Source organism: Haemorhous mexicanus, chromosome 32 (assembly GCF_027477595.1).
Source record: "Haemorhous mexicanus isolate bHaeMex1 chromosome 32, bHaeMex1.pri, whole genome shotgun sequence".
NCBI lineage: Eukaryota > Metazoa > Chordata > Aves > Passeriformes > Fringillidae > Haemorhous > Haemorhous mexicanus.
The window spans coordinates 1,143,088-1,166,015 of record NC_082372.1 but is presented as its reverse complement, the minus strand read 5'-3'; the positions used below and the strand labels follow the sequence as shown (position 1 = coordinate 1,166,015).

The 22,928-nt window shown below is 47.9% G+C and overlaps 1 long non-coding RNA gene across 1 annotated transcript; it reads right to left on the bottom strand.

Moving 5' to 3' along the window:
• Positions 1-2,617: 2,617 nt before the first annotated feature.
• On the bottom strand, positions 2,618-6,876 carry LOC132340668 (uncharacterized). The gene is made up of 2 exons (XR_009489985.1): positions 4,705-6,876; positions 2,618-4,290 (listed from the first exon to the last, which is right to left on the bottom strand). It is a non-coding gene; the product is annotated as an uncharacterized LOC132340668 (long non-coding RNA).
• Positions 6,877-22,928: the final 16,052 nt, after the last annotated feature.

The window sequence follows — 22,928 nt, the reverse complement described above, 5'->3', positions numbered from 1 at the left end:
AATGCAATGCCCAATTCCTGTCTCTCAGTTCCACTCTTTCCCACTCCCAGCCCCAGGCACTCTTTTGTGTGGCTGTGCAATGCCACCTCTCATGACAGATTTTACACTCACACCATACCCAAGGATCACATCCAAGTCGGTAACTTAAAGACAAAATTACATTCATACAGACAACACAAAATCTTTATTAAAATTTTTATTCATATACAAAACACATGCTTTGCTTTTCTCTGGCTGTCTTGGTCACCTAAAAAGTGGAAGTGTGGCTCAAAGCTCCTTGTTGTTTTGTCCTGCAGTACATCTCATTCACTCAGCAGCTACACCCATCAGTCACACAAGACACAGGACATAAACATTCACTTCCCACTCTCCTCATTTCCCATTCACACTTTCACACAGCACTAAGCTGTAGCAATGGGAAACAAAGAGACAGGGATGGCCTTGTGCATCCGAAGGAGTTTGCTTTATTGTAGAAATCACTCTCCTTTTATACCTTTACTCTCAACCTGACAAAACCAGAACTCAAGAGAAGAAGGGCACCCATTGGCTGGCTCAGCTGCAGTCTGCTGTCCACAGGTCCTATCACCCCATCAGCTTCCCTTTCATGTGCTGTCCATGCATTGCTCCTCATAACTGCCTCTCACCCCCCAACCAACCTCCAACCGTCCAGCCTGCAGCTGTGCCTTCCCCACAGGGCCTCTGTGGGCATAAGCCTTAACAACTTTAGGAAATATCACCCCACATTCCACATAATGCCCTTCCTTTTCTTTAGGCAATAAAAACATTCTAAGAAAAACCTAAACAAGTCCTAAAACATTAATAACAGGGACAACAAGAATAACTTTAACAACTTTTAAAAATTGGTAACATATGCCTAAATTGTAGCAGCTATATACACATGGGATCAGGATGGTGGGACAAAAGGCCACACAGCGTGATGGAGCCCACTCCACATGGAGACACTGTGGAGACACAGGCACAGCCCCTTCCCCATGTCAGTAAGCCCAGGGGTCCTTTCCATTGTCCAGTCAGTAAGTCCTTCACCAGCACTGGAGGTCTTAGATGAGCCTTTGTGTTGAAGGAATGCTGTCTGTCACATGCAGTCTGTCCCATCTCATCCCAGTTTTATAAACTGAGGACATAAAGGGCTTTAGCTGGTCTGTCATGAGGGCACCACAACTCCCCCTCTTTTTGTTTTTCAAGCATGGTCTTTGGGGTTCTATGGGCACACTTGACAATAGTTTGCCCTGTGGGAGAGCGGGGAATGCCCGTATTGTGAGGCACACCCCATTGCTGCAAGAAGTTACAAACTCACTCCAAGATGTAGGCAGGTCCATGGTCCATTTTGATGGTGTCAGGAAGGCTCAGAGTGGCAAAACAGGTGAGCCAGTGCCAGATAACATCACAGGCCTTTTCGCTGGTGTGAGCAGTTGCCTCAGAAAATGAGAATTCATGTCAATGGAAACATGAAGATATTTTAAGCAACCAATTACATTGTTTCTCACACCTGCGGACTGGCCTCTCCAGGTGATAACAGTGACACAAACCTGAGAAGAATTTATGAATTGATCAGGGGGTGTGAAACAACAGGATGGAACCAGGAGAAGAAATCAAATACATGGACCCAATCTACAAAATGTCCTGCAGACAAGTCAGAGGTTAAAACCAAGCAAGAGTTCCTGGAACATCCAAACTTCCCAGGAATGTTTGAATATTGTCTAAAGTCAGGAATATATTTGCACCCCTGCAGGGGAATGCAAGCTGGAGAATGATGGGTAAAGTTAAGGGCGAGTTCTTTGGCTAAGTGCCAAAAAACCTTTCTTATCCTTTATGAAACTTTTACAAATTTCAAAGAGTGAACTTTGTTTTTCACATTGGCTGTGGTTTGGGGGGCCAGGGGGGTCCCTGGGAAACTCCCACCTCCACCCCGACACCCCCGATCCCGGCCAGTGACTGCGAGTGGCGCGGCTCCGCTGCTGAGCACTGACCCCGCCCCAGGGTGTGCGGGGATCCCCCCAAAAACAACACCCACACCTCCTTCAGTCCCCCCGACCCCCACTCCAGCACTGACCCCCTCCTCACTGTGCACTGGGACTGGGCCCTCCCTCATGTACCAACCCCCCCTGAGCACCAGGCCTGAACCCCCTTTGTGCCCTGACCCATCCCGGGGGTTCTGCCCCCTCCCCTTTGACCCCCCTGGAGCTGCGGGACCCCCTGGGAACAGCGCTGGGATGGGGGAGCCCAGGGATGTGAGAAATGGATTTGTAAAGGATTCCCAAAACCTGGCAGAAAGCTCACACAGTCTTGTCCATGTCCATGCAAACTCTGAGATCAGCTGTGCTGGCTTAGGAAGGCCCTGGAACAGAGTTGACATTGTGGAGAGATTGAACTGGAAACAAGTTTCAACAAGTCTCAAAAGATGGCCTTATAAAAAGACCAGTTATTTCAGAGAATTAGACCTGTGAAAGATGCATTGTAGCAGGACCATGTGGGGTGAAAATAAGAGTGATTGGTGTTAGAGGTAATACCAGGATTGTGTGGCACAAGCTAATAGGCTTAAAAACATTTCTAAGGTAAACAGGAAATGGGTTGGCTTCTTGTGAAAAACATGGTTCACTTTCCTGTTAAAATTTAAAAGTTTAATAAAGGACAATAAGAAACAGAGTCAGTAAAGCGAAGATTGTGGCTGGGTGCATCTTGGCACTCAGCCAAGAGCACACTTACTGTTGGGATACCCCTTAAATACCTCTTCCATCACATCAGTCTGTTGCACACTCAGAGACCCTTATGCATATCCATAAGCTAGTTTACATATTCTAGGAGCTATTTTACATGACTCCTCCCTGGCCTGCCTTTTTAGAGCATGAGTGTTTCTTGGCTGTGGTTTTGGTTCCCTCTCTTGATCACTTCCACTCTGGGCCTTGGTCCACACTTTCTTCAGACGGCAGATGCTGATAGTTAGCATATCAACAGCAGGGTGCTCATGCCATGTTCACCGGATGTTATCCCTACCAAACAGACAGTTCACTCCTAACTAGATCAGCTACCACCACTACTATGTCTAAGTTTTTGTTAATAGCAGAAATAAAAGCAAAGTGATTATAACATTGTACATATAGCGTTCATCTTACTGTTTGTGAAAAGCCAATACTATAATACGCATTAATAACAAATCCTCCTCTTATTCTTTATAAATCATTTGGCTTGAGCAATATTTCTTATGCTTTGGACTTTGCTGGTAATTAGCTGAATAAAAAAAGGAATCAAACATGAAAGAAATATCCAAGCAGCTGTAGCACAGAAAAGGAAGAAGCCTAATTTCTTCCACCATTCTATCCCCAATGCATTATCCCACCAGCTAGTGTTTTTAACATTGGGTCCCAATTTTGGACCAGTACATGGGCTATTTTTCCTTGGGATCACCTATTTTCAGCAACCTGATATATTAAATTTTCCACAAACACCCCCTTCTTTAGCCAGTAGATCGTCTAAAGCCAATCCCTTCTGATACATTATGAGTTTTGTTTGGCTGTTAATTCTAATGCGCAGCTGGTTATGTTTGTTATTATCTCTACAACTGTTTGGAGTCCTATAATACGATTCAGCATATTGATTGGGGCTGATACAGAGTTAGATTGCTGTGCTGGTTTTACCTTTCTGTTTACTGATTGTTCTTTTACCAAATCTTGGCCTCCACCCTTAAGGGCAAATATGAAACAAATCCATCTCTTCCCTTTTGGACATTCACTTCCCAATCTATTCCCACTTTTTCCTAAGTTTCTCTCAATGCAGTATTTCCCCCGTTTTGCATGCAGGTACTTAATTTGGATGGGTCATAGCAGTGACTGCTGACATGGGTGTGTGTAATAAAAGAGGAACTTTGATTTCTTTCCATGTAATGCTTTTGATAGCATTTGTGACACGATTTTGCTGGTATCCCTAAAGGGAAAAGACAGAAGATGAGTGACAGAAAAAGGAATAACAGAGGTCTGGTATGGCTTATACCCCCACCTGCCATGCCTATGGGGGTGCTGCCCACAGCAGGGGTATCTGATCTTCTCGGTGGAGAGTACAGTGGCCAATCCACTCTTGCCCTCTTCTCCTTGTCACCCCCTTTTTGCTAATTTCCAGGCAAATCGTTTTTGACACTCCATAATTGTGGTTTCCCACCATTCCTCAGGTATCTCCCACTCAACAGGCACTAATAATTCCCATCCACAAAACAAAGTTATTATTTCAGTTGTTTTGAGTTCTGTCTGGACAGGGGATAGATTTGGTACTCGACACTTCCTGCAACGAGAGCATCGATTGTGTGAACTTCAACACCAACTTTCCCCACAATTTAAACATTTACATTTAACCCAGCATTTTAACCCAGCATGTCTGGTATAAGGATGAAGCAAACAGGGGATATGGTATGGCACTGATGGAAGTTGTAATTCCTCTTCCTCTTTGTATAAATCACAAGCTAAGGCCAGAACACGAGAATTCTCTGACTGAAATTGTCCTGACCCTCCTGTTTGCAGTGGAAGTATTCCTCCCCAAAGCGGGTATCTGATGTGTCTCAGATGGCACTTGAAAGCACTGATAAAAGCTTGGCCTTGTTTCTCAATTAGCTGTGATTCTTTGTACATTCCTTGGATCATTTGGGTCCTCCCAGTTCATTACCACCCAGTCCCCAATTAAGAGTCAATTTGGTATCACCCAGTTTAAATGTGCTAGTCCACTCCTCAGGTTCCTTCACAGCTCCTTTGATTCTGCTGGCCTGGATCCACTCTCTTTTCCCTTGGCTCGGATTGCTGCCTCAGTTGTCAGTAGTACCTGAAAAGGACTTTTTAATAGCACAGGAAGCGTGACTGGAAGAAAGGCAGCTCTACATCAGGATTTGCCATTAGAATTCTTCAAAACTTTCTGGGTTTAGCAACAAGTTGGTTTTTTTGGGGTTTTTTTGGCCACAGCTGCTTGTTCTTTTTGTACCCAGCTGGGTCTTCAGCTGCACTAAGCTGTTCAGCTCTTGGGATCACGTTGATAGTGGGGCCCTGGAGAAATGCTAAGATAAAACTCTGAAATGTTAAGCCTTGTGTTTTACCTGCGTAAGTAGTATAATTGCTAGATGTGATGATTGTTTAGTAATGAAAATAATTATTGTATAATCATAAGAAGAACAATGAGAAACTGTATGTTCCTAGTCTAAGGTGGCCATGCTTGGCTGAAATCTATGTATACAATAGAACAATGTAAGTTTAATAATTAACATGAAAGTTAAATAACGATAGAATATAAAAGCATATCCATCCCAAACCTATGTCGGAGTCAGATTTGGGTTTGTACCCCTGACACCCAGAGCTCTTCAATAAAAGCACCTGCATATAATCATTACTCGTGATTATGTGATCCTGAACACTAACAACATAAAGGACAGTTCTCCTAGAGAAAAAGGGACTTGCCGTGCTTAGGATGCTGCCTTCTTGCTAAGGCAGGAAGCCTCAACAGCACTGAAGGGAAAACTCAGAGGCAAATTCCTCTTCTTGTGAGCCACAATTAGTTAAACAAAACAAAAAAGAAACCCCCAAACCCAGAAAACAAACAAACAAACAAAAAACCAAAACAAACCCCAAAACAAACAAACAAAAAACGCAAAAGACCCAAACCAAATCAAAACGACAAAAAAACAAAACCAAAATTCCAGGCCAGTGTTAACATCTACTGCCTTTTACCCTCTGAGGTAATTATTTAGCTGTTTAGCCTTCACAGACCCATTCTTCTAAAAACTTCTCAGAGCAAAAACCCCCATCCTAACAGCGAAAAAAGAAGAAAGAAAAAGAAAGGAAAAAAGAGTCTTGCCTTAAGAAAACAAAAGTAAACGACTTGGCGAGGTTTTGAGAATTAGCGAGAGATTAAGGCTATCTGTGCCTTGGTCTTATCGCTTATTCTCACACCGCCCCCCCTTCTCTCTCTCTTCACTCACAGCAGTGCCTTCAGCGCTGTCCCTTGTTTCTCCCTGCTGCCGCCACCGCACCGCAGCAGCCCCGGCAAGGGCGAGCCAGCGGCTCACTCTGGGAGCGGGGGGGCTCGCAGACAGCCACCTCTGCAGGGACCCTGGGGGCATGCCTCACCCCCCCTTTCACCCCTTCTTTCTCTCTCTCGACCACCTACTGGGGTTGAGGCTGCTGCCCCAGACTGGGGACCCCAGCAGGCTGGGAGCCAACGCCCCGGCAGCTCCGTCACTCAGCCAGCCCCGCTCCTCAGCGGCAAACTGTGCAAACCGTGCCCAGCACCTCTGCCGGGCTGGTGAACGTGTCCGGCAACCCCACACCCTCTGAGACCCCGGCACCACCAATCCAGCTCCCGAACCCCAGCGGCTCCCCGCACAAACCCGCGCCCCGCGCTGCCTCCACCGGGTGGGCAAACACTGGAAGTTCCCTCGCCGAGCCACCCACATGGATCAGCCCCTGCCACAGCCCCGAGACTCTGCTGCTCGCACAAGAGCGCTCAAACACCCCACAACCCCAACAACCTTCATCCTGGTGTTCCCAGGTATTCTTTTTCTTTAATAAGCATTTGGATGAACCATCAAAATATATCTTTTCCCTCTCTAGGAGGGCGTGTTCTGCTAGATCCTCCTGAACTTCAGTTTGCTATTGCACAATTTCTGAACAATCATGTGTTAAGGTATGTTATTGTTTGAGCTTGGCGCAATGTTAGTGCTTTTATGAGAATACTTCTTTCTTTGGTATTTACTGTGAGATGTGATCAGAGACAGAGCAGAGCAGGTTCTAACTTAAGATTGAAGGAAAAAAAACTTTATTAACTTAAAACTACAAGGAAACACACACAGAATACAGGATGAAAACTTTCTAAATTTCTTCTTCTTCTCTTCACTAAATTCTTAATTTTGTTACTACTCTTTAGATAATCAATTCTTAATTTTTCGAGAAGAGAGGAGTCTTTCTTGCACTACAGACTTCTTTAGGAAACAGTCAAAACTTTTCGTGTTTTTGTGTCACGTGTGGTACTGCTTGGAGAACATTTGCTATCGTGACTTTTTTTTTTTATGTCTAGTGTTCTCACTACTGCACATGGACTAGAGCTGGTTTTAGGGGTTTTTTTTTTAAGGATGTTTTGTCTAGTTCTAAAAAAGAGCACAGTCTCTCTCTTTTTGGGACACTTGTCTCTCCCAAATTTCACCCGTTGGGGTTGAGGGGTCTCTTGAATAGAGATCATTTTCTTCTTCTTTTTCTTTGAAGATGGAGGGCACTACTACTACTACTCTCCTCACTTATCGTCTCTGTTCACACACTTTCACATCACCACACTCTCTTGGCTCTGAGCTATTGCCTCCCCCTAGAATGCAGTCTCTGTGTCACAGGAACTCAAGGGTTCTGTCATGGCTATCTAAGAAAAATCTAGCTAAAGGCCACTCCATCATCTCATCCTACCTAGGATTCTTCTTAATTTTTGTCATTCTCATCAACTCTAGGAGGAATTAGCATTTGCAAGGCTTCTATCATCTCAAGAAGGGTTAAAAGTCTCAGGCTCTGCTGGTTTGGTTCATGAACTCTCAGGGCTGGCTGCTCTGCTGGGCACTCCCCCCCCTTCTCCTTCATGCTGGCCAGGCTATCACAGGCACAGGCTGCTCTCTCTCTCTCTCCCTCCGGGGTGGGGGGAATGGGGGATGGCTGCCCGAAGCCCCGAAGCCCTCGCAGTGCTTCTCCACCCTCCGGCCCAGGCCTGGCCTACCTCCCTCCAGCCGCATGGCTCCCCTCCCCCCACCCTGCCCAGCTCAGAGCTGGGCAGGGGAGGGTCTGCTGTCTTTTAAACCGGAACTTAAAAAGGAAATTCTTCTCGGAGTTCACAGCTTTTAACCCCTGTTTTCTCAGAGGCATATCTATGCCCTCAGTGGACAAACCAGGTGCCAATATTAAAATCTGAACACTGATTGGCGTGACTACACTATCACAAAAAACTTCATTTCTTCTCAAACCACGACATTGTACCTTTTTGTTTGCCAAAAAAATTGAGCTAGATACAAACTTTTTTTACTTCTAATGTTAAGTTAGCATTGTTTCACATTTTTACATCTTAGAGTCTGCTAACCATTTTTTCCCCAGCTTTTTCTTTTCCTTTTTTTTTTTTTCCTTTTTGATTTTAACACATTTTGGACCATATGAGGTGTACACACTACTAGTTTATTTCTAAGAGTTTGTCCACAGCCCTTTCTTCTTCTGGTATAACCTCCATTCCCAGCTGGATTTGTAAGTCTCTTCCCAAGAAGTTGACACCTACTCCAGGAACTAAGAAGACATCTCCTACCCCTATTTTGGTTTCCCCTTTAATTGCTACATTTTTAATGACAGGGATTTTAAACCCTTCTCCTCTTTCCCCCGCCATTCCATTGTTTCACCACCGACATCACATCCTCCTGGAACGTCTACTACATAAGTTCTCTCTGCATCAGTATGAACTATAAATTCTAATACTTCCTCTTGGGGGCCTACTTTTAAAGTTCTTAAATGCTCCAGATGGCATCCATCCCCCAGAAAACAGAGCCCACATTCCTCCCACTCCCTCACCAGGCACACCCCCTTAACCATCCCCAGGCCTCCTCCTAAGTGAGGGTGAGCTCCCCTGCTACAGCAGAAACAGGCATCCCTAGTCCTCTCCCAGGACCCTGACTGTAGGGGGATACAGTATGGGTAAATGAAGGTGGTATAGAAGGTAATCTTATCCCCCAATGAGTTGCAGCTGGACCAATTACTAAAGATTAAAAGCAGGCCTGATCTTAACAGGCCACACCTGTAGCCAATAAGAGCAAGTGGTATGAAAGAGTGCACTGGTGAGATCTGGAGTGAGATGACTGCTGCAAGGACCAGGAACAGGCAGTGCTTAGAGGAGCTGCCTGTGAGAAACATCGAGGAGTTATGAAGCTCTGGCGATATGAAATCCTTGCATTATAATGACGTTAGAACTCATGTTATGTGAGACAACACCTGACCATGCCGGGGCTCTGTCTCCTTCTTGAACCTCTCCCATAGATACAGAGGGAGCTGAAATCACCAAGGGAACAGAGACCAGGCTGAAAGTTGGCTGTAAAGCCAGATCCAAAAGGGCACAGAGGGAGGAGCAGAATTCAACAGTGTAGCTAGAATCAACAAAGAAACAGAGGTAGGTGCAGGAGCAGTCAGCTGGGGAGAAGCCACAGCAGGGATGGGAGTGATCATGGCCGATATAGGTGAGAAGGGCTGAAGCTCTTGGCTCAGGCAGAGAAGCTGGTATGGGTAGGGAGACTGGAGCTTCTGGCATGAGCAGAGAAACTGGGGACAGGGAGAGACACTATTTCCAGAGGGTCCCTGCTGTCTTCTCTGGCTCCTTATCTCATTTTCCCAGGACCCCACCCACTTTTCCCTGCTACAATCCATTTCCCCTGACAGCTTGAACATTCCTCACAATATGAAAACAACCTTCCTTTCCAATATGATCCCACACAATCCACCTTCCTCCAGAAAATGAAGTTAAACCATCTATATTACATATGCTTTCATTCCCCCATAATCATTCACTTTTATTTATTTAATATGTCTCAATCACTTTGACTCACTACAGGACAATACAAAAATAAGGTACGTTTGTTCTCACGTCACTTGTTAATATCCACCCATAGGTTTTATAAAATCTCAAAATATTGGCCAACCCCAGATATTCTTGGGTATCCCCCAGTCCAACAGTGTTGTTCAACCCTGGATGCTCTTGGGTATCTTCATCCCTCAATCCAGCTGTGTTGTTCAACCCTGGATGCTCTTGGGTATCTTCATCCCTCAATCCAGCTGTGTTGTTCAACCCTGGATGCTCTTGGGCATCTTTATCCCTCAATCCAGCAAAATTTTAGGGGTCTCCTCCTCTTTTTATCCCACTTTCCCAATGGATTGGAAAACCCTGGTCTTCCCCTCCCCAAGGGGTCCCACCCCTTCCCTGAGACCCAGTCCCAGTTACGCCCGGGGGATTCTCTCACTCCTTTTATCTTTCACTTCATCTCTTTAGTGGCCGTTTTTCTCATGAAAGAACGGAACCGCAGAGTGGGAGACTCGACACTCACTTTGCAGATTTGGGATAACCAGCCCATGTCTCATTCATACACACATTCATCCCCCCGTACCTTGTACCTTCCCCCCACCCCACCCCCTCCCCACAAAGAGTCCTTACAATCCTCTTTTTCTTCTTTGAGTCTTCATGCACAGCAATTTTGGGGCCACCACAGTTTTAGGGAAGAGCCTTTTCCCTTTCCTTTTCTTTATGAGTCTCCTTTTGTCCATGGGGTTTTACCTGCAACTGCTGATCTCACCAGAAGAAGCAAGAGGGTCTGCATGTGTTTCCACAGATACTGGAGTATGATGGGTATCTGCGAGGTGTGTCCACCCTGGTTTGTGACACCAAAACCAGCATGTGGCCAACAGGCAACCTCCAAATGATGATCAAGATGACGACCATCAATCACGAGTGGGGAGTGAACATTCCATCCTTTCTTGGCTTCTGAAGGACTGTTGACAGGCTAAGACTGTCAGTTCTTTGAACAAATTAATGATAAGTTAGACTTAGTATTGAGATTGTATTAGAATAAGTAAATGATTTTAGGATTGATAATGCATTTCTTGTAAGAGGGAATCACAAGTTCTGATCTCTCTGGCCATTTTAAATTGGCAACTGATTGAGGTTCTGACTGATGACTAGCAACTGCTAGAGGAACCTGTGGAGCTATGTTTGTTCTCCTTCCTGCAAGGGGCCCCGCAGAGGATTACAAACACCACCTCCTCCTTTAAACAAAAAAGGGGGACCTGTGGATGTGACAGCCTGGTCAGAGAGTGAGAAAACCAGATAAGCTTTCTCATGGCTGACTTGACAAACTTTTGGGAATTGTAGAGAAACAATGATAGCTTGTTATTATAAAAAACCTGCAGGGGGTGTTTTCCTACTCTCTGTTTTCCTGTTTTTCCTCAAAGATTATTTATAAGAGAGGTGTTTTTATTAATTAGGTGAAGTGTATCAGAACAGTTTATAAAAAGAGAGAATTTTCCTATTAAAGCTGCACTGTGCAAACCAGACTTCTTGTGAATCTGTGCCGTTTCTTACTCAATAGTGACACAATTCATTCTATAAACAGCTAGAGAATGTTTCTGGATCATCAGCCCTTGCTCTTGTTGGTAATTTCAAGCTGCCAGACATTTGCTGGGAACTTAATACAGCTGAAAAAAGACAGTCCAGGAAATGTTTAGAGTTTGTGGAGCACAGCTTTTTGTCACAGCTGGTGGGTGGAACCACCAGGGGAGGGACTATGTTAAATCTGTTATTTGCAAATAGAGATGGGTTGGTGGGAGATGGGGTGGTTGGAGGCTGCTTGGGACATAGTGAGCATGAAATGATAAAATTCTCAATATTTGGTGAAGTCAAGAGGAACATTAATGAGACTTTTACACGGGACTTTTGGAGGGCAGACTTTGGCCTATTCAGGAGACTTATTGAAAGAGTTCCTTGGGAAGTAGTCCTTAAAAACAAAGGAGTTCAGGAAGGGTGAGTGAGCTTCAAAATGGAGATCTTGAGGGCACCGGAACAGACTGTCCCTGTGTGCTGAAAGATGAGTGGAGGAGGGAAACGTCCAGCCTGGCTGGGCAAGGAGGTTTTGGAGGAATTCAGGAATAAAAAAAGGATGTATTATCTTTGGAAGGAGGGTCAGGTCTCTCAGCAAGTATTTAAGGGGTCTGCTAAGAAAAATTAGGGACTCTAAAGAACAGTTTGAACTTAAAATGGCAACTTTTGTAAAGAATAACAAAAAAAATTTTATACATATATTGAGGGTCTAATAGATAATATTGAAAAGGAAGCGTAAAACCAACCTTTGTTCTTTATTGGATGCTGAAGGGAACTTGGTAACTGCAGACAAGGAGAAGGCAGAGGTGCCTAACGCCTTGTCTCAGTTTTTAGTGAGAAGACTTGCCTTCAGGATAACTGTCCTCTTGGGTTGCTCAGTGGTATCAGGGAATAGAATGGTCCCCCCATCATCCAAGAGGAGACAGTCAGAGAACTTTTGAGGCACTTGGATAGTCATAAACCCGTGGGACCAGATGGGATCCATCCCAGGTTGATGAGGGAGCTGGCAGATGAGCTTGCGAAGCCACTCTCCATCATTTACCAGCAGTCCTGGCTCACTGGTGAGGTTCCAGATGACTGGAAGCTGGCCAATGTGACATCCATTCACAAAAAGGGTGGGATGGAGGATCCTGGTAATTACAGGCTGGTCAGCCTGACCTCAGTAGCAGGTAAGGTAATGGAACAGTTCATACTGAGTGTCATCACACAGAACTTGCAGGATGGCCGGGGTATCAGACTCAGTCAGCAGGGGTTTAGGAGGGGTAGGTTATGTTTGACCAATCTGATCTCCTTTTATGACCAGGTGGCCCTCCTGGTGGATGTGGGAAAGGCTGTGGATGTTGTCTATTTGGATTTCAGCAAGGCCTTTGGCACTGTCTCCCACAGCACACTCCTGGAAAAGCTGTCAGCCCACAGCTGGGGCAGGAGCACTCTGTGGTGGGTTCAGAACTGGCTGGATGGCCGGGCCCAGAGAGTGGTGGTGAGTCGTGCTACATCCTGCTGGCAGCCAGCCACCAGTGGTGTCCCTCAGGGGTCTGTGCTGGGACCAGTTCTGTTTAATATCATTTTTGATGACATGGATGCGGGGATTGGGTCTTTCATTAGTAAGTTTGCGGACGACAATAATCTGTGTGTCCTTCTGTTGGAAGGTAGGCGGTCTCTGCAGACAGACTTGGAACAGTTGAGTGGATGGGCAGAGTCTAACAGGATGAAGGGAAATAAATCCAAGTTCTGAGTCCTGCATTTTGGCCACAATAACCCCCTGCAGCACTATAGATTGGGGACGGTGTGGCTGGACAGTGCCCAGGCAGAAAGGGACCTGGGGGTGCTGGTCGACAGCTGGTTGAACATGAGCCAGCAGTGTGCCCTGGTGGCCAAAAAGGCCAATGGCTCCTGGCCTGGATCAGGAATAGTGTGGCCAGCAGGAGCAGGGAGGTCATCCATCCCCTGTACTCAGCACTGCTGAGGCCACACCTTGAGTGCTGTGTCCACTTCTGGCCCCTCTGTTTAGGAAGGATGTTGGGACACTTGAGCGTGTCCAGAGGAGTCAACAAGGGTAGGTGGTGGAGTTACCATGCCTGGATGTGTTTTAAAAATACTGGAAGTGTCATTTGGTGCCATGGTTCAGTTGAGGTGTTAGGGCATGTGTTGGATTCAATGATCTTTAAGGTCTCTTCCAACCTAGTCATTCTGTGAATTTTGTGAATTCCATGAATCCTCTGAATCTTGGCACTCAGTCAAGAGCACACCTGCTCGTTTGGGAAACAACCTTTTTATACAATTTCTATTGCATTAGCTGTTGCATATTCATAACCAATTATGCATATTTAAACTTTTCCATAAACTAGTTTACATGTTCTAGGAACTGTTCAGCATGGCTCCTCCTCAGGTCCGCCTTTTTAGAGCAGGAGTGTTTCTTGGCTGTGGTTTTTGTTCACTCTCTTGATCACTTCCAGTCTGGGCCTTGGTCTATCCTTTCTTCAGACAGCAGATGCTGATAGTTGGCAGATCAATAGCTGGATGCTCATGACATGTTTACTGGATGTTATCCCGACCAAACAGACAGTTCACTCCTAACTAGATCAGCTACCACTACTATGTCTAAGTTTTTGTAAACAGCAGTAATAAAAGCAAAGTTATTTTAAAATTGTACATCTAGCATTCATCTTAATATTTGCCAAAAGCCAATACAATAATATGCATCTAAAACAGCAGGAAGGGGGGAAGTGACAAAGGGGACCAAGGGAGGAAGGGGGGTGGCAGAGGGGACAGCAGTGGGGCATGAGGGTGGCAGAGATGACAAGAGGAGTGGCAGGGGGTGGTAGAGGGAATGAGGGGGTGAAAAGGCAACAGAGGGCACAGCAGAGACCTCCAGGGAGGTGTAGTATATGGTAGAGATAATTCATGCTATATATGTATATAAAATATTGTAAAATCCAAGTTATGTCTTTGACCACCCTGGCTGGGAGCAGAGTCTTATTTCTATTCAATTAGTTCCCGGACATCGTTAAGATACTATCAAGTCTGTTAACGTATGAATGAAACCTTCCTAGGCCATGACTGCTGACTTCCCTGGAATGCCTAAGCCACTCAGGAGGACCCACACCTGGGAAGATTGCATCTACCATACTCAAGCACAGGCGCCACTCTGCTACATGTGAATGCAGGCTCTTCCAAAGAGTTCAGACAACCATCCAGACACCTGGACTGGCTTTTGTATATTTCTGCACATGTATGGCCCCAGTTCTACATGTGAAGGGACACAAAGGAAGATTCAGTCCTTTCTGCCTCAGGCAGAATAAACTGTATATAACCTAGCTGCATGAAGCAGTCGGGGTGAACCACTGGGGAGATGCTGACACTTTGTAGGTCGGATCTCGGTTCATCCAGCGCCGACACCCGGGGCTGACGCTGCCTTGGCTGTGGTGGTTTTTTGAAATTCTATTTTTGTTAAAGATCTAATAAATCTTTGTTAAATTTTATTATAAATCTGGCTGCCGATTTAATCATTTATAACAGATGGGACAAAGGGGACCCCAGGAGGGCACCAAGGCCACCCCAGGGGCCACAAGTGCCATGAGGTCCCTGTCACCTCCCCTGTCCTCTCCCCAGCTGTCCCTGGCCATGCTGCAGCCCTTGGTGGCTGTGGTGGTCACCCTGGGCAAGCTGGTGGCTCCCAATGGCTGGCCTGGATGTGGACATCTTGCTGCTGACCGTGTCCCCATGGGCTCTGCAGATGGCCCTGGAGATCTTTACGTGGCAGCTCCACGACACTCTGTGCCACCCTGCTGTCCTGTTCCTGTTTTACCACAGTGTCATATCTCTGAACCACGGCCATGTCACTGCCCTGACCCAGGCCTGGCTGCCCTTGAGGCCATCCCATGTATCACCCCAGCCCATGTGACAAGCACCACCAGCGACTGGTGGGACTCAGTGGCCACGCTTGAGGAGAGCTGGGCCCGGCTGTCTGGGGAGGCTGCCAAGCTCCGCAAAACCTGCAGGGACACAGCTGCTGCTGAGGCCATGGATGAGGCTGTGCTAGCCACCAGCCAGGTGTGGAAGGCCACCTTGGGGGTACAGTTGGCAGAGGTGGCCCTGGGGCTGCTGTAGTGCTTGATGGCCACATGTGACAAAGCCACCATGTTCCCCCTGGAGCTGCGCCAGCTTGGGGAAATCAACGCTGCCCCAAAGGGGACAGGGAAGGTGTCCCCAATTTCTCTATGGCCTCTGTATGGCCAAGGTGGCTAAGACCAAGCAGCTGTGGGATGCCCGTGCCTGCCTGAGCATGTGTCACCTGCTGGGGACACTTAGGGACATCCACACTCTCTTGTGGAGTTTCCACTGTGACCTGGGTGGCCCTGGTGCCCATGCGGTGGCCGAGCAGTGCCAAAGAGCTATCAAAGGCATCCCGAGGCTGCTGCAGGGACAGTGATGTCACCATTGTGATGTCATCGGGGCAGTGACATCATCGGGGATATCGCTGGTGTCACCTGTCCCTTCCCACTCCCTGCACAGTATTTGAGACAAATTTGGGGAATTTTCTGGGAAAATTCATTGAAATGGTCCCAAATCCTGATGGGAAATTCTGGGGTGATGTGACTAGGGACACTTGGGGACATTCTGAGGACACTCTGGGGACACTCCTGGAGGCAGGGAAAGGTCAGGGAGTGAATCAGCCCCCTCAGTGCCTTGAAGCAGAGGCAGCTTTTGGTCATGGCTGCAGCAAAGCCAGGTTATAAATGACAATACAATGACTGGGTTTTGCATTTCTGTATTGGCTTTCTCAGGTTGTTGTGGGAACTTAGGGCAATTCCTCTGACTGCTCTGGGGGACCCTGACCCACAGAAAGACACTGGCTTTGACTCTCATCCATGAAGAAGGCTTCCACAATTTCTAGATAAACTAGAAATCACAAAAGTGTAAGATAGAGCTTAGTGTAGTATATCACTGGGTTGAGAAATAGAGGTTTTAGGGTGTCTTAGTATTGAGCCAAGATGGAGGACAGGGCAGCGCCCTGAGGTGCTTCTTCTTCTTTTTCATCTGCTCCATTTTCTGCAGTGTTGGCGGCACAGGGGGATTGGAGGAGAATTGCCGCAGTTCTTGGTTATGTGGATAGACAGGGGATGAGTATTGGTAGATATATGAAAATAAAGTAGGTTTCTAGAGTTAATTAGACAAGGTGATTATAAAGAACCTTAAGACTGTGCATTCCCCAGCCATTGCAGTGGTAGTTTCCCTGCACCCTGAGTCCGTTATGGACAGTGCCAGGTTTTTTATAAGGAAATAATAAACTAAGAGATCGAAGACAGAAAAACGTCCTGCGCATCTTCTTTTCCTAACACAGAACTGAGACTATAGAGTCTCCACCAGCTGGCGAGCCTCCCAGGGGCCCCAATGTCTAAGGGTGGAAACTCATAACTGGTGCCCTGTATGAGGACCACACCACCAACCACAACCACCAACCCTTTCTATGTCCCCACAAAATGAAGGGGGAGGGGTGCCTGGGATGCATGCACCCTTCAAGGCAGGAGCAGGTGCATCCAAGCGACTTGCAAATCCACTGGATACAGGCACAGATTTAATTCCAGTTCCCAGACCTGCGAGATCCTTCAACAACATATTGGGCAAATGTCAGAAGGACAGCACTTCAAGAAAGAGACTATGATGTACTGAACACAGACAGTATTGCCTTGCCAGTGAAGTATGGAAGAAGAAATGACAATCCCAGATGGGAACCTTTTGACCGTCAAGTCTTGAAGGACTTATTGGACGCTGTGAGAAAGAAAGGACTTAGTTCACCCTATTTTAAACAACTCTTAGGAGTCATTTTCGGCAATTACAACCTAGTGCTTTTTGATTGTACGTACACTGCCTCAACAATTTTTACAGACTCACAACTCATGCTGTGGGATGCAAGATGGCGAAGGGCCCTCCTTCAGCTGAAGAACAGATATGCAGGAGGGCCACATGCAGGTATCTCATAGGCACGACTGGCAAGAGATGAGCTTCAAGATAAGCTGGAAGACCAAGCAGCAGAACTGCCTGAGATGTGATCGCAGACATCAGAGAAGCAGCCCAAAAGGCAATTCTGCAGATTCAACCCATCAGGACTCCAGAAGGCTGTTGTATTGAACTAAGTAGTTTATGTTATGTCACATAGATTGTTATTCCCTTCTCCCATCACATGGTCTCTCCCTCATCCACCCCTCTGCCCTATACCCCCTGGTGGTCCGTCCCCTCGTTACCCCTCCCCTCTCCCCTCCTCAATGGCATCCCATTAGCTACGGTCCTCTTCCCCCGCTCTCATTCCCTCAGGTAAAAAAGTCCCCTGCAAGAAGGGAACACCCTCTTTTCTACCTGGGGAGTCACCAGAGTCTTAGGTGTCCCTTCCCAAGCCAATAAACAGGACACTCGTCCCCACGTAGAGAAGAGCATTTCTTGTCTTTTGCTTTCATCTATGTAAGACTGTGTGGGCCAAGGTCCACAGCTAGCGAGAGTGGACTCAAACAACAGTCCGAGACACACGGCTCTTACGGGTGGGGCTCCAAGTGGTTGTGTCCCACGACGGTCAGAGATGCCACAAAGAAGCTGGTAATTCACACGAGTGGATTACGTTAGCTTTTGGGACTTTCATCTTCCTCTGACCTCTTTGTCGCGTTTTTGTCAGCAAGAAGGCTAGAGGGTGGAATCAGGACCCCGTCATGCCCCTGGCAGACCGATTTCGGATGAGGACTTCTTTATAGCTGTCCCAGCCAACCAAAGTCCCCAAGAGGGGTGAGTATTCCCCGTGAGTGGTAGTGGGACCTCGGGGGGGCCCCCAGAGGGTGGGAGTGAGCTCCCGGTGCAGGGAAAGGTCTGGTCCCAGGAGTGAGGGTTTGTGTGTCCCGCGGGTCTCTTTTGCAGGTCCACGCGGTCGAATGGGGCAGAGTAGCTCCGAGGAGCAGCGGCACCATCGTGCGGGGCGTGATTCAGTGGCCCGGGCGGGTTTCGCGGTTGTCTCGGCAGACCCCAGCAAGTGGCAGCGGACCGGGGCGGGCGGCTCCAAGCACCCGCGTGGCGGCCATGTGGCACAGGGGAGCCAGCAGCTGTCTCCCGCCATTTTAAAAGCCGCACGGTTTGCACACAAGGAGTTTCATCTCTTCCCCGGAGAGGAGGTGAGGGGAGGCTGCCCAGATTTTTTCTCAGATTGGTGGAGGACTCAGTGCTTTCAGTTTTTGTTTGCGCTGGCTGTAAGGAAGGTAGATTGAGTGCTGCAGAGAGAAAATAACATCTGAATGGTTGCAAAGTTTTCTGCAACACAGAGAAGCATTTATATCCTAATTTTAGATACCCTAAGTAGTGGAAACATTACAGTTTCCAAAGCAGTTTTGAAACGGTTTGTTCACTGGATATCTTTTCATTTCCCTCAGTTTACCCAGCAGAATGTTAATTCTGTCTCTGCGTGGGACAAAATTGGAGCCTTGTAAATAGCGAAAGTGGAACAAGGAGATGGGACAGTGTCTCAAATTTTTCCTGTGTTCCTTGTGATTCGGAAAGAAGTGCTAAATGTTATGAGTAAAAAAAAAAGTTACCAATTTTTTTTAAAAAAGGGTTGCAGAGTTACAAGTTGAGCTGGGAGCTAGTTGCTGGCAGAGTTCTTTGTTAGCTTCATGTTGTAATCACCTGTTAAGAGTCAGTTGTTAACCCTCTATTGTTGAGAATTCCCCTTTTTTTGTATCAGTACCACCCTGCCTGAGCCAGGTAGATGGCCCTTCTCTGATGTGAGAGCTCAGCACATCACTCCTGATGTCCAGAGCTACCGAGAGAACCCTTGGGGGGCTCGAGAGTCCTAAAATGTTGCCAAAAGCACTTAGTGGCTTGATTTTGATCCATCCAGAGATGTGCCACTGATGTATGAAGAAATAGAACCTGCGAAAATCACTCAGGTGTAAATGGTGAAAAGAAGATATCATTATAAAGTGAATGACAAATTTTAGAGTTTTAGTACAAGGGGGTTGTAGAGACAAGATGGAGGAATCAGGGTGTGCCACCAGGCTCTTCCTTCTTCTTCCTGTCTTCCATCTTCTGGAGTAGTGTTGGCATTTGGAGATTGGTCTAAGATGAGAGTGTAGTTAGTGACGAAGATGATAGATATTGGGGACAAAAAGTAAATATGATATACGTAGTTTTTGTTATAAAAGATGCAGCCGCCTTGGGGGTGGGCAGAGTGCCTTTGGCTGCCGTGCTAGTCAGATCCTTCGGGCAGAGAAAAGACTTTATAGATAAGAGATAATAAACAATTCTGAAGACCGAAAAAAACCTAGCGTCCAGACTCATCTTTTGAAGCCCAGCGTGCAAGAACCATCCTAAGCGTGTGTGGGGGCAGAGACAAACAGCCAACCCCATACCTGGCAGTCCCTGGGCGGGCCACAAGGTGGGCCACGAAGGCCGGGCCACAGAGGTGGGCCACAAACGTGGGCCACGGAGCTGGGCTGCAAGGGCAGTGCTGCAAGGCCATCAAGGACTGCGGTTAAGTAAGCAGTCTCGCCGGCGGGCAGCTCCCTGAGTTGGACGGGTTCCCAGGAGACCACTGATAACTCCTTGGGAAAACAGCCAGAGGGATCCGAAGAAGCAGCGGCCAAAAACGACATCGCACTCTACCTCTGCCGAAGAAAAATCGTACCAGAACAGCCCGGACCGGGATTGGAAAGGCGCCTCCGACCCCATCTCCTGTGACCTGCTGGACAGAGACCGGGAGCCTTCGGACTGCTCTGACGACGTGAATTCGGTAAGAAGGTCAGAAATTAAGAACATGGGGACAACATACTCCCAGGAACAAATAGAGGTTCTGTCCGCATTACAAAGCGTGGCAGAGGCAAACACAAAGGGAATTCCTAAGAGAGCGCTCAAAGATTTATTGATGTGGGTGAGACTTAATTATCCACATTTGGAAACCCATGTGTTATTCGAAACGGGTTTCTGGCAAGAAGTTAATAGGCACGTATATCTTTTGGCCACAAAAGGTGATGAGAAGGCCTTGAAATTGCTGTCTCCAGCAAGGACCATGTCAGAGGCAATTACGGCAAGATCCTGGAGTAGGGCCAAGAGATCATTAGTTGTGAATCCCACAGGGGTGGGGGGAGGAGAGCAAAGCTCAAAGCAGAGATTGCCTCTGGTCCCAACCGGCCCTGGCGAAGTAGCTCCCAGTGAGAGGGAGCGGGAAACAGTTTTGCTGCCTCCAGTCGCACTACCCCGAGAGTCCAGGAGGCCTCCAAAACGCCCTGAAACCCCAGAAACAGGGGGGAGTTCGGGTTCCGATTCGGACGCAAATACGGTCCTTACCCCAGATGAATTAAGATTTTCATCCAGCGAACCAGAGGGGCAAGAACGCCCTGTAGGGGCAAACCTTCCCAGTTCATGAAAACAACAGGGGAAAGGGACAGGAAAAGCGTCCAAGTCGGAAAGGGGGGGCGAACGGGGACCAGAGGGGGAGGAGGGATTGCTCTCTTGCGGCGAGCGTGGCTGCGCGGCGGCGGCGAGCAGCGGGTAGAGCGCGGAGGCAGTGGGGGGCGCGAGTTTCGGCGCAGGGTTTGCGAGCGAAACGCCGACAGCGGCAGCCTCGGCTGGCGCAGTGCCAAAGACGCGCGCGCAGGGCGAGACCCGCGGGACCTCCGGGAAGGGCTCTCAAAATACAGCGTCCACGTCAGACGCGGACAATGGGCTGGGAGCAGCTGCAGAGCTCCAAGCAGCACCCGTAGGTAGACGTAGGAGACGCGTGATGATGCAGGACCCGGAAGTCGAGCCGTGGCGGTCTGCTCAGATTGCGCTGCGCATGCAGGCACAGGCGGGGCAGGGGTTGCACGCGCGGGCAGGGGGCGTGAATACAGCGTCAGAGGAGGAGGAGAGAGAGTCAGGGACAGACATAGGGGAGGAGTCATCAGAGGCGGAGCGGGACGGAGACAGTGACGTCAGTTCAGGGGAGACAGGGGGCATTCCCGAACCTGCGCATGCGCAGAGAGTGCGGAAGGAGCGCGGTCGGGGGCGAGCCCGATCCCCTGTGACGTTGCGGGCAAGGAGGGGCCATGCTCGGGGTTCCACATCCCGGGGCTCCACCCTCTCTCCGGTTCCGGCTTCCCCGATCCCAATCCCTGCGGTTCAAACCTCTCCCATTCCTGAGGGACGTTCATGTGTTCAGGCTTCATTGTTGGCTCATTCAAAACCCGTGCGAGCTCGGTTCCAAAAATCAGAAACGCTGCATTCAGCCGAAGCGGCTGAAGTGCCGATCGAGTCTGCGAAGCCATCAAGGTCGTCCAGGCGGACCACAGCGCCACCTAGTGGCGGGAAGACCACAGTGCAGGACATGCCAGACCCGGTCGGTCGCGCCACAGCGCCATCTCATGGCAAAACAGTAAGAATGCAGCAGTTTTTCCCAACAACATACAAAAAGAAAACAGCAACAAAGAGGGAAAAAGCAACGCAGCAAACAGATTTTCCGTCAGCTTTGGAGCTTCAAGGATTTGAAGACACATCATCAGAATCGGAAGAAGAAGAAGAAGAAGGAGAAGACATGATGCAAATTACAGCTTCAGAGGGAACCCCAGCATGGATGTTTACAATGGCAGAAGCAGCAAAAAGCTTTCTGCATTCATTTGATACAGTGAAGAAGAAGAAGTCACGAGAATTTGAAATTCCTTTTCCGGATTTGGGAGCGAGGCCAAAAACCTCAAGTCGAAGGATGTGGACGGAGGAATCACCAACGACTTCCAGGGTTCCACTGTGCAACCTGTTGCAATCAGAACTACCAGAAGAGGAATTTCCAGAGGAAGAAGAAGAGCAACCGAAGAGGCCAATAGATTGGAAAAACATCAGAAAGAAGTTGTCCAAGGAGAAGGGTTTGTTAAGAGGATCAGGAGATCTGACAATGCCAGTGACTTATGATGCACAGGGACAGAACCCAAGGTGGGAAAGGCTGGGTCACGACGTGGTCAAAGATTTAGCAAAGGCCATTCAGAGCAACGGGTTGAATTCATGGTACTTCCAACAACTGCTGAAGGGGACATTCGACAATTATGAATTTACACCATATGACATCCGAAGCCTTGTGTCAGTTATCCTCACGGACACAGAGAATCTCATCTGGGACAGAAGATGGCGACGATATCTCGAAGGATTGAGGAACAGTTATCAAGGTGGACCAAATGCGAACCTCACTGTAGCACAGTTGGCAGGGGATCCTCCAAATGACAATCCAGCGGAACAAGCAGCACGACTTCCGAGGCAAGTGCTGAATGACATCAAAGAAGCGGCGTGAAGAGCAATCCTGCAGATTCCACCAGCAGGAGTTCCAGATACCCCATTCGCATCCATCAAGCAAGGTCCCACAGAATCATTTTCATCATATATAGATCGACTCTCACAAGCTGTGGGTCGACAGGTGGTAGACGAACAGGTAAAGCAGCCACTCATGGAAAGTTTAGCCTACGGCGGTGCCAACCCGGATTGCCAACGGGTCATCTCAGCAATGCCAGGACGGCCATCTTTGGCAGAGATGGTGGAGGCCTGCAGCAAAGTGGGAACGCCTCAGCATGTTGAGTCGATCGTGAGGGACGAGTTGAAAGGAGAGTGGGAAGAACAGATAAAGAGACAGCTGGAAGGACATCTAGCAAAACAGTCAGAGGAGAAGATGCTGGAAAAGATGCTCCAACAACAGAAGAGCGAAATAATGAGCAAAATTCATGCAGCCATCAAGAAGAACAACCCATTGGGAGGACAGTGTTACAGGTGTGGAGCATTTGGGCACGAGGAAGAAT